The sequence below is a fragment of the Sus scrofa genome, chromosome 11 (genome assembly GCF_054392235.1).
Source record: "Sus scrofa isolate SSC_HxYL_T2T_F1_AM1 chromosome 11, Sscrofa_HxYL_maternal_Yorkshire_Landrace_v2.0, whole genome shotgun sequence".
NCBI lineage: Eukaryota > Metazoa > Chordata > Mammalia > Artiodactyla > Suidae > Sus > Sus scrofa.
In genome coordinates this window covers 74546333-74562841 of record NC_139393.1, presented here as the reverse complement: position 1 = coordinate 74562841, position 16509 = coordinate 74546333, and the positions used below count along the sequence as shown (strand labels likewise).

The 16509-nt window shown below is 46.0% G+C and overlaps 1 protein-coding gene across 16 annotated transcripts in view; it reads right to left on the bottom strand.

The window, feature by feature from the left end:
• The window catches only part of FARP1 (FERM, ARH/RhoGEF and pleckstrin domain protein 1), a 309200-nt gene that overhangs the window by 119500 nt on the left and 173191 nt on the right, over window positions 1–16509 (bottom strand). The window lies entirely within an intron of this gene.

Genomic DNA, 16509 nt, shown 5'->3' with positions numbered 1-16509 from the left:
GTGGTACGTTGTTACAGCAGCTCTAGCAAACGCATACAGCCACCTGCCGTGGTGCTGTTACCCAACTCTTAGCCACCTGGGGACAGAGACAACGCGGTCACAGTCTGCACTGTCCCTTTTGAACAAAGAGATTGTAACAAAATAACGCAATAAGTGGATTCCATAACATAAACATCCTCGCTTTCGAAATTTCTCTAGCTCAAAAATCACATAAACTCAGTAAGTAGTAGACTAATTGGAGAAAGCAATGGATTTTTTCCCCATCTTCACAAAGGAACTGTGAAGCAAAAGTCCAACGCAATTTGAGAAATTCCACAGGAACCCACCTTTCGGTGCATAAAGATATTCTTAAAAATTTTAGCACAAGGCCACAGCCAGACTGGGCTCAACACACGATAAAGAAGGTGAGACGTGTAGCTAAAGATGGCAGACTGAATGAATACACACAGCTTATCTCCATCCCAAAACTCTGCTTCCATAACAGTGAAAGAGGAGTTCCCTGGTGGCTTAGTGGGTTAAGGACTGGGCATTGTCACTGCTGTGTCTTGGATGGCGTCTGTGGCCCAGGTTTAATCCCTGGCCTGGGAACTTTCACAGGCTGCAGGCATGTCCTCCCCTCAAAAAAAGTTATCTAAGAAAAAAACAGTAAAAGAATGAAAAAGGGAATAGTCATCGAAAAGAGAGAAAATGAGAGAATATTTAGCAGGGGAGAGAGTTCCCCCAAATTCTAGAAAATGACAGAGGAGAAAGCTGCAGTCTAATTATAGAGGAGAGGAGAGGAAGCCATGAGGAAGCAGCCAGATCCCGCCGAACTCCCCAAAAGGTCAGCAACCAGGACGCCAGGTACTTCCGATAATGCAGGGAGAGTAAAAAAAACTTTTAAAAACCCTGTAATTTGTATCCTCATATAGCTCAGAGTTTATAACTAACCTAACCCCAGAAAGTTATAAAAAGGAGTATTTGGTTCACAAGAAAGAGCTCTTAGAAATAAAAAAGCAGCACAGCAGAAATAAAAATGTCACTGGGAGAGTTTCAAGATACAGTTGAAAACTCTCTTAGAAACCAGACCAGGCGACAAAGGGGTGGTAGCGAGGACAAGAGGCGAGATGTGTCGAGGCTCAATTAAGAGGTCCAGCAGCTGAATGGGGAAGGTGTTTCTCATGCTGTGTCTCCAGCCCCTCAGAGGACTTGGGGAGGTAGGGTTATATAATCATTAACCACTGCAACTCTGGTGGCACCTGCCTTCTTGCAAATCCCCTATCTCTGCTACATGGCAATGTGATCTGGAGCGCATTGCTCTTTGGGCCTCAGTTGCTGCTTCTGCAAAATGGGCACAGGACCAAAACACTTCCTAAGACTGGTGACGATTAAATGACTCTGTGTACACCCAGCCTGAAGACGGTACCCAGAAGTCAGCCAGCTCTACCTGGTCTAAGGAAAGGAAGGAGAGAGAGGGGAGTGGGAGACAGAGGGGAGAGGAGGGGGAGGGGAGAGAAGGAGGAAAATGACTCAAAACCCAACAGGGGATGGAGGGGCAGCCTCAGCTGTGTGATCACCATTGCTGTGAGGTGCCAAGCAGAGCAAGAACAGGAACGACAAATTTAAACCCCAAGTCTGGGGAGCCGGGACAAGGCTTTCGTTCTGGGAGAAGGTAGCTAAATGTTTAGGCCCGCCCATCTGCTAGGTGCACAAACGCTGCAATTCTTCCCTCGCGATGCTGCGGCTCCAAGGGTGGCCACGGCGTCTGCGGGGACACACTGTGCTCCTTGTTCCCTCTGCACTGAGCCCCAGCGTCCAGAACACTCATTAAACACACTTCAGATTGGATTTCAGAGTCCTGACTCGGGCGGGGAAGAGAATGGTCCCTTTCAGCAACTTGGCTGTAATTTAGCTCCGCTTCTAACCACAGCGTCCTTCGCACAGAGCAGCCCGGCTTCCTTCGTTCCAAGACCCCGGGCGCGCGCATGCGCATGTCCGCGCCCAGGCACGTGCAGGAGAGGATTTCGCTTGCTTTTCTTGCAAACGCATAATGTGCGAAAAGGAAAAATGTTTATGGGGAATTTGGCTAATCACAGTGCAGGATGTGTCGGCTCTTGACCTTGGGCAATTCACTGCCTTCTGATTACCGTTAGAAAGTGGATGAATGTTAAGAGTCTACCATTGACTGAGATACAAAAATCTTGCTTGACATTTTGTTACTTTAAATATCCATGAGACCGGGGACAGAGACTCCGGCAGATAATGCATAAAGCAAGTGTAAAGAGATCCCGCCGCTCACGAAAAGCATGGCGCCCTTTCCAGCAACACGTGGGCCTTTTCCTTATTTTTATTTAGTTGGATGCTTTTCTCTCTGGACCCAGTGCTCTAATTAAACCTCAAAAGTGCATGCAGCCTGCTGAGCGTGAACTTTATGAAAATACAGCTGATAGCGGACCTTGGCCCCCCAAATCATTATCCCAAAGGAAGAATGAAAAGTAGATTTTATTGAATTTAGCTTAACGTTTGAACGGAAAGGTGAAGGCTTTGTAAAAACCCAGCAACACACGTGGTTTCTGCCTCTCGATTTTCTTCGTGTGCAAACAGAGCTCTTCAGCCGTGTTTCTGAAACACAGCTTTTCTCCAGAACCACCTCCGAGGCTCTCCAGAACATTAAACGAAAGAAAGAAATCATTTAAAATGTTTACAGATGCTTTTGACAGAAAACATTTTTAATGTTTTTCAATCAGTAGGGAGGATGGGCATCGCTTCTCAATCCTGAAAAGGCATTTTTAGATTATTTTTTATGCAGAAGGCTTTTAAATTAAAAATAGGTAATGCAAGGGGTGAAAACATAACTTTCTGGATCCTTTAAGAAATCCAGGCTCTGGAGTTTCCAGAAAACCTCTAAAAGAAATACTAACATTTCTCCACCTTTTTCGTGTACTTCTCAGATGTGAGAGTCTGGTTTTTGTATCTGAAAGGAGGTCAGAGTTCCAGGCAAAGAGCTAGGACTTCTCTTTCTTTGAAAACCTGGAAAGCTCAGAAGAACATAAGTACAGAGGCTGCAGACGTAGGGAAATGAAACAAGTTAAGGATGTAACAAAAATACAAGATGCATTACTACTACAATGATGGTTGCCAGGGGCAGGCAGTCAGCTAGGGATGGGGCATGCTTTTAGGTTTTTCTCTTTACGGTTGCACCTGCGGCACATGGAAGTGCCCAGGCTCTGGGTCACATCAGAGCTGCAGCTGCTGGCCTACACCAAAGCCATAACCACGTGGGATGCAAGCCTTGGCTGCAACCGACACCACAGCTCACGGCAACGCTGGATCCTTAACCCATGGAATGAGGCCAGGGATAGAAGCCATATCCTTACCGACACTGTGTCAGGTTCTTAACCCACTGGGCCACAACGGGAACTCCGGGAATTCTTATTTAATGGGTAGAGAGCTCAGGTTGGGAAAATGAGCGTTCTGCAAATGGATGGGGGTGCTGGTCGCACAGCAGTGTAAACGTGCTTGTTGCCACTGAACTGTATGCTAAGGAGGGCCAAAGTTATTTTAATTTAGGTGTGTTTTATTACAACAACAACAAAAAAAGGAAAAATATCTAAAAACACTGAGAGTCTATTGAAGGAACTGATACATTCAGGGGTGAGGGGTAAGAAAAAGTCAAGCAACATAAGAAGTATTTTCATCAAAGAGCAGAACCTACCATTTGCAACACTTTCCATGGACGAACCCATTCCTATTTCATATAAATACAAGCGAGATTACATGTGAAAGTAGCGCAAGTGGGGGACGACATGGGTTCTGGTGTCGCCACGCTGTGACCTCAATGCCTGACGACGCAGGCACTGACTTTCCCTTCTAAGCAATGGAACCGGGATGTCCCCTAAAGAGATGGCGGGGAGACAACTACATGTAAACAGCCATCAGGGCCAGGCACCAGGACTAGCATTTAGCCGAGTCTCAATAGATCTTAGTTAACTGTTAGGCTCCGTGTTTTCCAAGGTATTTCCAGCTTTTAGTAGCTATGCAAACTCCCTCTGGAACATGTTTAAGCCTCACTACACTTTAACCACTTAGGAAATACAATTTATACTTGCCTTTATATTCCAGTATCTTCCTTCTTTTTTTTGGCTTTTTGTTTTTTTCTAGGGCCACACCCACGGCATATGAAGATTCCCAGGCTAGGGGTCTAATCGGAGCTGTAGCCCCAGGCCTACACCCCAGCCACAGCAACATGGTATCTGAGCTGCCTCTGTGACCTACACCACAGCTCATGGCAACGCCGGATCCTTGACCCACTAAGCGAGGCCAGGGATCGAACCTGCAACCTCATGGTTCCTAGTCGGATTCGTGAACCACTGAGCCACAACAGGAAGTCCTCCAGTATCTTCTGATGAGGGGTTGGAGAATGAGATAGTGGATTTGAGGCGAAGGAACCACCTCTATGATCTATATACTCGGAAAACCACTAAAAGGCAAAAAAAATTGTATGTGTTCACTGTTGTTAACAGTTCTCTCCTGCCAGCATCCTGCCAGAGTAAGACAAAATAGAAGCCCATAGATCCTAAACTTGGGAAGAAGAAACTTACACATAAGTAGAACAAAACCACAGAAGGCACAACCGGATATACTAACAGTCTATTAGAAGGGGTGAAAGAGCCTGAATGAAACGCCTTTTTCCTTTCAGTATCAAACACGCGGGTCCTTGGCTGTGGATAAACCGCAGCACTGACAACCAAGATCATTCTGCCTGGTTCACATACGGCTCCTCTAAGTTCTCACAAATTCAATCAAAAGGAACATGGATCACCAGCCCGGGTGTAATTGAGGAACTAATTCCAGTAGAGCAGTGGCGACAAGGGGATCGCTGAAGGTCAGGTTCACCTGGAGACTTCAGCCCACCTGCCTCCTCCAGCCGGCACATCCCTAGAGTCTGCAGGAAGAACTGGAAAAGGAACGCCACCCCCGCCCCAACAGTCCAGTCCCCGCACGCACTCACGCACACAGGGATGCCTATGTGGGGCACCGGGAGCTTGGAAGCCACGTAGCTTACTTTTAGGAGTTTCTTCTCTGAGTCACCACTTTGGATACCTTGTTGCCTTTTTTTTTTTTCCTTGACAATTCCCTTGCATTTCTGCACTGCTTTTGACCTCTGTCACTTATGGTCACCATCGGACTTACTACCTAAATAATTCCCATGGAGCCTCTCAAGTCAGGTCTGTCCACACCAGCCATCTCCTAAATTAGACTTATCACTCCTCCGCTCAAAACGCAAGTGTCAAAGCCGAGTCGTCACAATGGAAACCAGGCCCCGGGGGCCTGCTCCACAGTGCGACCCTGTCCCCCGTGTCTCAGGTCACATCCAATTCCCTTCCCTCTCGCTCACGCTGCTCCGGCCACTCTGTCCTCTTTGTTCTCTGAGCACATCAAGCACACATCAGCCTCAGGGCCTTTGCACGGGCTGCTCCCACACCTGGAACGCTCTGCTGTCTCCCCAGACATCTTTAGGGATAATTCTCTCATCTCTTTTGAATCTTTGCACAAACATCGGCTTCTCAGGAGGGCTGCCCCCAAACCCCCTACTTATAACTGCAACTTATCGCCACACCTCCATCCTCCTATTTTGGTCTATTTCTTCTCATTTTTCCCCTTTCAGTTATCACTCCCGAGCATCCCAAACGATGCATCTCTTCATAATGTTGTCTTTCCCTGGTAGATGCACACTCTGGGGAATGTGAACCTTCATCTGCTTTGTTCCTTAGAACAGCACGATACACAGAGGGCGCTCATAAGAATCTGCTGAATGGATGAACATGAAATCATTCTCAAGCCCTAATTCTCATGGAGAGACTCTCGCAGCACAGTCCTTAAAAACAACGCCGCCCTGGGATCTAGATTTGAAAGCCAACTGGAAAATATATTTGTATTTCAAGACCGTGTTGAGCAGAGAGTTCGCATCTTCCAAAAGCCACACGTGGGAACCACTCATGAAAGGCTACCCTCAAGGAAACACGTTAACAGCAAAATGAGAAAATGAAAGACGACGTTCTATTGGTCAGGAATCATCTCAAGCTGGGCACGATGCGCAACAAATCGAGTCATGCGACAGTTGACAGTCGCGCAGGGATAGAAACACCTGTTGGGAGACTGCACGGCATCAGGAAACCACCGCATCACAAACAGTAACTGGTCACGGGGCCCCTCCGCCTTATCCCTCAGGTGGCTTTTACAAATATATGAACTGTGAGAAAGAAAAGAAGGATTTGTGCTCCTTTTACTGCTGTTCAGAGAATACACCGATGTGCTAACTACTTGTGATGCACTGCCTCTGGAGTGTCTGAAACCCCAGTTTTCTTTTGAACTCCGTCGCTAGTTTGCTCTTGTGTGGGATTATTTCAAAATTTGGTCAAAAGAAAGGTGCCTTGGAGGTGGCACATTCCGTTGTTAATTCGGATTAGATTTCAGGCTTTGGCTCACTGCAAGCCCCGCTGGGATAAAACATCCCAGGCGTCAGCATCTTAGTGACACTTCCACTTTGCTGCAGCATCACTGCTGTTTGAAGTGAGCGGTGGGAAAACAAAAGGCAACTAAATGCAAGATACAGAATCAAAAGCCTGGGTACAGAGTATGTCTTTTACACAAAACCCTGCCCGGTGATAATTTAGTAACACAGGCAGCCTGCCATGTTCCGCTATCACCACTGAGAGAAAAGCCATGCTTGGCAACATGCAGATGTTTCTGCAAAAACAAAAGCAAGCAATAAGAACTACCTTTAAAAAACAGTCCTCTATGATGGAAGACAATCTGAAAAAGTCTATGTAACTGAACCACTTTCCTGTACACCTGAAACTAATGCAACATTGTAAATCAACTACACTTCAATAAAAACAAAAACACTCGAAATATCCCCCTGCAGGATGTTCCCTTGTGGCGGGGTGGGTTAAGGACCAGGTATTGCTGCAACTACAGCATGGGTTCGATCCCTGGCCTGGGAACTTCCACCTGCTGTGGGGCGGCCAAAAGAAAAAGAAAAAGAATCACCTGCAGTGGTGATTAACAGCATGGGATGCATGGAACTGAAAACTCTGCGTACTCCCCTCAGAAAAGAGTTGGGGTTATTCAGGGTGTCGGCATTCTATCCACAGTGTGGACTCATTAAAATGTCTTCTGCCCATATTTACAAACAACTACATGAGTGCTAAAACCAAGTTAAACTAAAATCCCAGAGGGCCATAAGCATGTTTTTGAAATAAGAGTCCATCATGTGTTGATACAGAAACACTCCCTGATAAGAAGAAAGAGTTAGTTCACAGGTTTGCCTAGAAATTGGATAGTTAGACTCGATTCTGGTGAGAGAGGCAGGAAAAAGGTCTCGTTTTTCAAGTGTGGATTGGCCTTTTGTAACCAAGCAGGACCTTGGGAGGCCATGCCAGAGGGGACCTCCCCCCCCCCCCCCCACTCAGGTCCTCCACCTGCCTTTTTATCTGCAGAAAAACTTCAAAGAATCAGTTGAATCAGAGAAGGGGGGAAGTACAGAGAAAAAGGAAAGCAGTCAAGTGAGACAGAATAATGAGAGCAGAGCCATTCAGCAAAGTCAAGGACCTTCGGTTCTTCAAAGACGGTAGAAGCTAATTCTGGGCCATGTCATTGGAGCTGTTTTGCAGGTGCTGAGGCCCCCGTCAGGTGGAAGAAGTCAACTGTGTGTGCTGCCCCCAAGCACACAGACCCCAGAGCAGGTGGATCCAGAAGGTCTATGATGCTGACTCCCAGCAACTAGTTCACCACCAGCCAGTCAGGAAAATGTGCGGGAGCTGGTCCCTCCCTGCTCCTCAAACACTGTAAGACGCCTCACTACCCCCTCCAAGGCAGGACACACAGTCCTTGAGGCCTAGCCCGCTGTGTTCCCCTCTTTGCCTGGCAATTAAAGCTATTTTTCCGTTTCCTCCAATTCTGTCTCTGCGTTTCTAACTGGCATCGGTGCACAGAGGCAGCACACCGATATTCTGGCAACACATTCACCATCTAATTTCTTAGTTAATTATGCAAGATGACTTTAACATATTTTGAAGAGTGATGCCAAAAACGACATGCTAATGAGAGCCCCAGAGACGCTGGGTCTATGCTGGCACTCGTTTCATGAAACCTCTGTGAAAATCACAGATTGTTCTTTCTTCCTTAAAGGCATGATTAGCCCAAATTCCTCCGAAGCAGGAGAGGAGACTCAGGAATGAATATATGTGGAAAAGAAAGCAGGAAACCAGTTCATAGAAACAGAAAGTAGAAGGGTGGGTGCGAGGGGCTGGGGGAGGGAAGCAGAGGTTCAGCTCTTTCAGGATGAGGTGCTTCTGAAGACGGGTTTCCCAACAATGCGAATATACATAACGTGACCAAGCTGTACACTTAAACATGGGCGAGATGGGACATGGGATGTGTTTTAACCCCGAGTTGAGAAAAGAGAGCAAGGAAGACGCCATCTCCGAGTCTCTGAGCTTGTGAAAAGCAATCTTTCCTTAAGGAGATGAGAGGCCAGGCTGGTTTATTCATGGCACGGGACCAAAGTACAAAGCATAAATAAAGAGCTACGGGGGGCAACACACACACACACACACACACACACACCAATGTTCTCTGCCTGTGTTTATTCATTACCAAGTCAAGGGAGCCATGGGTGTCTTTATGTTGGATTTTCATTCATTTTTCAAAGCTCTCACCTATTGATGCACCACTGCCCAATGGAAACATCTCAAAAGCAGGTATTATATCGTGAACAGCTCCCTTTTAGCTCAATGTGCCTCCGAGCCTGTCAAGCAAACCTGTGCAGAGCGGCAATAAAACAAGCTTTGTTTTCTCTGCTGACTATGCCCAGTGGCCACTTCCAGCTATTGGAGACAAAGTGCGGCTTTCAGACCCAGGTGGTTTTTTTCTTTTTTCTTAGAAGACAATAATCAATGTGCTGTGTTGTACCAACTCCTCAGTGACACATTCTTTCGGTGTGACAGCATCTCTGAAGACCAACCTGGAAACACCACAAATATTAAGCCAAACATTCTTGAGAGTCTTCTGAGTCATTCTGAGCACACATCAGCTGCCTCTCTGATGGATCAACGCCTTTTGACATGCACGTGTCACGCAGAATTAAAGACCCTGATTCTGTGGTCACAAGTCCAAGATGGATTAGCCATATTGGTCGGCAGGCCTGGCACGGACCCTGGATCTTGGCTGGTGACCCTCCACTCTGAAGCTGGCACGAATAAAGAAGCTGGCAGGGCACGGAGGAGATTGTTTACTCCAAGAATGGCCAGCCCGCCCTGAGCTTCATCAGCAGGCCCACGAGGCAAGCGGGAAGCTTCACCTTTAGGAACATGGTATGTTTATCCCAATGCCAAGAAGAGTACCAGGACCAAAGGCCAAAGGTATTGCCCTGCAGGGAGATTGAACTCAAAGCCTCTGGCCCAGACAGAAGGACTAGACTCTTCTCATGGCCCCTCCCTTCTCACTGTAATGCCCTCCCCTGACCTTGAGCCACCTGGCCCATGCCTTTCCCTACTAGGAAAGGTATGCGACCCACTCCTCACCCTGCCTGTATAGGGGCCTTATATGCCCCCAACCAACCAGCAAGTCTATCAGGTCCGCAAGTGTGTGTTGAGACCTCTCCTCTCCCTGAATTATAAAAACAGACATGACCACGTGCTCACTGTCAGCTCACCCCTTGCAGCATCTCATATCTCAATAAATTCTACTTTCTCTCCACCTCACCATTCTTAATAAACTCTTCTTTCTGTCTGGACCCGATATGAGTGCGGATATTTTTCTTCCAACCCGCGGGCACAGGCTATGACCAATGGGTTTTTAATCCAGGTGGTAATAAGTTGAATGTAAAGATGGATCTAATAATACAGTGAAAAAATTAAATACATACTTCTAGAAGTCCTCTTTCAGTCCTCATGGGAAGACAGCTGTGGAAATACTGGAAAGTATTTCTTTCCCTGCAACATCAAATGCATGAACTCAGCTCCCCCAGGGCCAAACACTGGATATGTGATTGCTGCCGAAATTCATACATTGAAACCTAATCCCCGTGTGACGATATTAGGAGGTGGGGCCCTTGTGAATGGGATTAGCGCCCTTTTAAGCAAGCTCCCCAAGAGCTCTCTTGTCCCTACCTCTGTGTGAAGACACAGGGAAAAGACAACTGCCATGAACCCAGACTGAGTTCTTATCAGACACCAAATCTGCCAGCACCTCGGCCTTGGCCTTCCAAGCTCCTAAATTTCTGCGGTTTATAAGCCACCCAGTCTATGGGATCTGTTAGAGCAGCCAAATTAAGACCCCAGGGACCACATCAAAACAAATTTTACATTTGCAAGAAAAGTGAGAAGGGAACATGTTTATTCTTTGGAATCCAACCATGCATAAAGAATACATCTGCTGTTGTCCTTTCGTAGAGAGGTGACAGCTGAGGTACAATGGGATTCATGAGGGCAATAACGGGACACCTAGATTTAGCAAGTCGCAGACACAGGAGCCAGAGAAGAAAATTCAACACTTGCGAAATTAACAACATCTATGTCTCCACAACCTAAGAAGGGCCTGAGGGGAGCAAGCCCAAGGCCATTCCAGTGACAAACACTGTGGTCACGGCGGACTCCAACCTCAAGAGCAGCCAAGCCTGCTGGTAACAGAAAGCTGGCCTATTGCATCAGCCAGGAAGAGAACAGGGCTAGGGCCCAAAGAATAAGGGAAAGTAAAAAAATTACAGGATAGAGTTTTTTGCTTAGAGAGAACGAACATGTGAAAATAAAAATATTCAACAGCATAACAGTTTGTCTTGGAAAGAAATGAGCTGCCACCTCCAATAGGGTTTAAATGTAAATGGGGTGTGAGAGGAACAGCACTGCTCTTCCAGCCTCGTGGTCCTTTCTCCTCCCCAAATCCCAGAGAGTTGTTCTCCTGTTTGCCTTCTAGTTCTTTTCTTGCTCCCAAGTGGGCCTATTATTCGATTTTTTCTTTTGGCTGCACCCACGGCATGTGGAAATTTCTGGACCAGGGATCAAACCTGCGCCACAGCAGCAACAACACTGGATCCTTAACCCCTTGAGCCGCCAGGGAACTCCCAGATATTCTTTTAAAAGAAACTTCACAGTTACTAAATACAAGGCAAGATATTCTGTACCTAGACAAGCTCAAGCCCCAGCAGATAGGAAGACAATGTGACTTTCTGGGGAAGTAGAAAACCACTTGAAACAACATGGTCCGAGCGATTCCGAAGGAATGAAACAGATCCTTTAATTAACGGTGCACTGCGTGCATGTGTGGGTGTATGTCCACAAATAGTCTGCATGACAAAATTTACAGATGGCCTGGCGAGCTGTATCTCGAATAAATATTTATCTTACAGGAGACAGCTGGTTTCCTACCGCAGCTGGTACGGGCTGTCTGTCCAAGCTGAACACTGTACTGATGCTTCCCCCAGCATCCACGGTCATGGTCCTTCCACACCCTCTTCTGCACATGCACTGCCCTCGTCCCCCTTAAGACAGTGTTACCATCATTATTTAAAGGACATTTGAAGTGTGCCACTATTTTAGGAAAAATATTTCCACGAAAGGTTAGTCAAGCCTGTTTAAATCGCTAAGACGTGACAGAATTGAAACCACATGACACTAAAGAGACATCTGAAAAAAAAAATCTGTATGATGAGTAGGGTTCGTTAGAAAAGGAGCGAAGGAGGGGGAGGCCCGCAGTTTGGGGCTTCCCATAAACTGGATCCACTGTTGGCCCAGAGGGGAGAGAAAGGAGGCTCGCAAATGAATGGTGTTTGTGGAAAGAATTAATTCCTTCCGATGTTTCCCAGCTTAAAGAAAAATGTACTGCAATTCATCAGTCACTTTTGGTCACCCTCCCAAAGTGCCTACGTTTCTAGTATGATGAGCTCCTTAAGGTCTTTCACCTCAAGTCAAGCGCTTTGCATGCCTGCACAAAAATGTATTTCAGTTTTGCAGGATGAAAAAGCCCTGATGGTTGGCCGTACAGCAATGAGAATGTACCTACTGCTCCACTTCAGAACAGTTAAGGTGGAAATTTTTACATTCAAAATATTTTGCCACGATTAAAGACATTTTTCAAGGTATATGATCACGAGAAAGAGAGACAATACTGAGTGTGGGTGAGGATGTGGAGAAACTAGAACTCCTGGGAGAGGAAGCAGGTGCCACTCACTCTCTTGGGAAACTTGCTGGCCCATTTCTAAGCTGAACGTGTGAAGAGATCCAGAAATTTCATCCGCACGCAACGGAAATCGGAATATATATTCGGCAAAAGACACTGCACTGGTGCCAAGTTAGGAACCATCTCTCATCAGCAGAATGAAAAAAAAGCTATGGTGCTCATTCCAGCCGTGAGAATGAGCACACTGTGGCTACAGAGGAAGGCCAATGTCTCGAACACAATGTCCGAAGAGAATTCACATGAAACATACGCCCTCTCTATCCGCAGGTGTCAATCCCGCAGATTCAACCACCCACGGAGGTGAAGAGCCGACTGGACTCCACCACTTCGTATAAGGGACGGACCGTCTGTGGATTTCATGGAGTTTGGTACTGGAGGTGGGGGTGGGGCCACGTCCTGCAACCAGTCCCCTGCGGATAACAAGGGATGAGGCTAGCTGCTTGCACCGGTCAGGAATCCTTTTGCCATACTCATCTATGGTGCCAAAAATCACCACAGTACCTATCCTTGTGGGGGAGCAATGACCAGGGGACTTTTAGGGGGTGGGACCTCTTCTATCACTTGACCTGGATTCAAAAAGCCCGAGCTGTTCACCATGTGATTTGGGTTAGGTTTCTGCAGGAGTTTTCTACTATAACAATGTTTTTTAAAAATTACTGTTGTAACTTGGTAGAGCACCTTTATTTTTATGATTGACCTAACTCCATGCTCCTCAACGCTGACAAATACCCAAGTCCCAACTTCTTCCTCCTCCAGTCAGGTTTCGCAACATTAATGTGCAACGTTTTGAACAGCGATCTGCCACCCTCGTCCCACACGCTGCCCGCCCAGGGGGTACTGGAGCCACAGGAATGCAGATACTGTCCTGCCCGTAGCTTTTCCCTGCTGTCTCTGTGGGTTTCCAGGCTGGTGAGGGATGAGCACCAGCCAGGGGAGAACCGTTTGCCCTATGCCATGGTAGGGCCACTCAATTTCCTGGGAAGAGGAGCTCTGAATCCTGCAGAAAGGGATGGAAGGACCACTTCTCAGAACTGACCTTTCTCTAAAGTACATGTTGCCTGGCGTGCAAAAATAATAGAAATCATACATTTCAAGGATTTCTAGGACAAACAAAAGATACACAGGATTGGCATACCTGCCATAAAACATCAAAGGAAGCCCAAAGGAGGGTTCAAGACAGCACGGCGTATTATTCCATAATAATAACTGCCACTCAGTAGGCTGCAATTACTATTCTTTCCTTAATGTTCACGGATGTTCCTTGCATGTTATTTGCCAATCGGGCTGGGGGACCTTCACTATTTCCCAGGGGTTCAGGACACTGTCTTGAATTGCTTTAACGGCATCTACTTCACTTACTCTCTCCAGTCTGGCGAAGAAATTTCAATTTCCTTGTGAATGCCCTCTGCGATGGTTAGGGAGGCAGCCAAGAGTCACCAAGGCCAGTAGGTTGGAAAATCTTCACTAGATGGTCAAAGGCAGAGGCAAAGGACTCCGATGACCCCTAGAATGGGGTCTAGCCCACTAGGACCTGATGCTTCCAGGGGTCTTTACTGGCCCGAAGGGAAAAAGCAAAAGAGTTTGGGAAAAGAATGGTTGTCAAGGCACAGGCTGTGGAAGATGCTTAAACATACCAGGTTTGGTCAACACGTTTTGACGACAGACATCAGAAGAGCGAGGGCTTCCTATTTTTTTCCTCGTAATAGTAAATAATTTATTTTCTTTTGAAGATATCAGGAAAAGAACTTTGTGCAGGCAAGGCATCAAAAAAGTAGACTCTTTCCAGAAAATGGCAAATCATTATTCTAACCAGCTATTCAGACTGGATGAATCAGTCATGAATATCCGCTTGATAATCATTTGCAGACAGTCGTAAATTCAATACGAAAACTCTGAATACCCAGGTTACCCACTACAAAATAAGTCTCACATAAGGAGCAATAAGAACGGTGCTTCGCTTGTCCGCAATGCCAAAATACACAGGCTGGATTAGACGTAGCAAGGCTTCCTCGTGAAAATGGGATTTCCTTCAGGAAAGCCTGAGCCATACAGCCTGAGAGCAACTCGAGCTTTTATTTTTTTTCCAAGCCACCAATTAGAAGACAAAGAAAACCAAGAGCCACCTGGAACTGAGAAAACATCTTTGAAACCAAGACTCCGTCAACATCCCCATTTATAATGAAGGATATTGTAACCCAAAATGAAGCATTATTTTCTCCCTTAAATCACACACCTCAAGGGCAAGTTTTGCTAGGCCATCGAATGTGTCAATCAAGTAACACGATTCTAATTCATAAGCAAGTCTTTAGACATAGTTCAGTTGCGGTGCAGCTGAGAATGTATATTAGTTATAAACACAAAGACAATTAAATTCCATTCTGGTTCTTGAGTATTTAATTGTTCTGAAGTTAACTTTGATAAAGGCTTTAAGTAAAAACGCACATGGTAAACAGCCATCTCCAAATAATGGAGTTTTACGAATATTCTCTGAATTAGGAGTTCCCGTCGTGGCTCAGCGGTTAACGAACCTGAGTAGCATCCATGAGGACACAGGTTCAATCCCTGGCCTTGCTCATGGGTTAAGGATCCGGCGTTGCTGTGAGCTCTGGTGTAGGTTACTGATATGGCTTGGATCCTGTGTTGCTGTGGCTGGCGGCTACAGCTGAATTTCGAGCCCTAGTCTGGGAACCTCCATATGCCCTAAAAAGACAAAAAGGCAAAAAAATAAAAAATTAAAATTAAAAATAAAAATAAAAAAACAAATATTCTCTCAATTATTCTAGAAAAGGAGAGATTTGTTTTTGTTCCCTCTAAAGACTGAATACAAGTTAACTACAAATAGTAAGAATCTAAGGGTTTTTATGCTATGTACATAGCAGCAAAATAAACTAGATTTTTTTGTTTGTTTGAAGACTTGTTTTTCTAGTCTCCTTTAAAAGTAAAAAACCAAAGAAGTGCCAACTAGAGAAATCTTCAAAGATGGACTTCAAGAATTTTCCTTTAAAATAGAACTATCCAAAAACAGCAGAAAGGAGTTCCCACTGTGGCTCAGTAAAAATGAACCACTAGGATCCATGAGGACATGGGGTCAATGCCTTGCCTCACTCAGTGGGTTAAGGATCTGGAGTTGCTGCGAGCTGTGGGGTAGTTTGCAGATGTGGCTCGGATCCTGTGTGGCTGTGGCTGTGGTGCAGGCTGACACCTGCAGCTCTGATGCGACCCTTAACCTGGGAACTTCCATATGCCGCAGGTGCAGCCCTAAGATGCAAAAAAAAATACATACACAGAAAGGACAGACATGTAGATCAAAACAAAATGTTTTCACATGTTAGGAAGAGGCTAGAAAATATTTCACAGGCATAAATTCAATACGTTAATGATAGAGTAATAAAAGTCTCAAATGGGGGGGGGACTATCTTAAATAACCACACTTTCAAAGCCAGCAAGACACTTAGCAAGAAAAAACTAAAAACTTCATTATGAATCAATGAATTTCTCATGATAGAGACGATGTGAACCAAATTTTAAATAAAATCTAGATGCCTTCCTGATCTCACCACCTGGGCACATGTGCTTAAATTTACTAATGTAAACTTCAAGAACGAATCTAAAACCTTTTTTGGGGGGGGGTATCTTTTTGCCATTTCTTGGGCTGCTCCCTCAGCATATGGAGGTTCCCAGGCTAGGGGTCGAATAGGAGCTGTAGCCACCGGCCTACGCCAGAGCCACAGCAACTCGGGATCCAAGCCGCGTCTGCAATCTACAGCACAGCTCATGACAACGCCAGATCTGGATCCTTAACCCGCTGAGCAAGGCCAGGGATCGAACCCGCAACCTCATGGTTCCTAGTCGGATTCGTTAACCACTGCGCCACGACGGGAACTCCTAAAACCTTTTATGAAATCTATGTATGGCAATTGCTCCCAACCCCCAAGCAAAAAATCAACCCCCCCAAAGGTGCTAATACGCTAATGATCATCTTGATTATAAACAACAAATGCTTTCTTTCACCACAGATTATAAACGCGATAAAGAGATGCATTTCTTGAGTTCCCACTGTGGCACAGCGGGTTAAGAATCTGACTGCAGCAGCTTGGGTTGCTGAGGAGGCACAGGTCTGATCCCTGGCTTCGCTCAGTGGGTTAAGGATCTGGCATTGCCACAAGCTGTGGTGTAGGTCGAAGCTGCAGCTCAGATTCAATCTGTGGCCCAGGAACTTCCATATGCTGTGGGGCAGCCACAAAAAAACAAACAAACAAAAATCCCAGAAAAACAATTTCTGGAATGCAC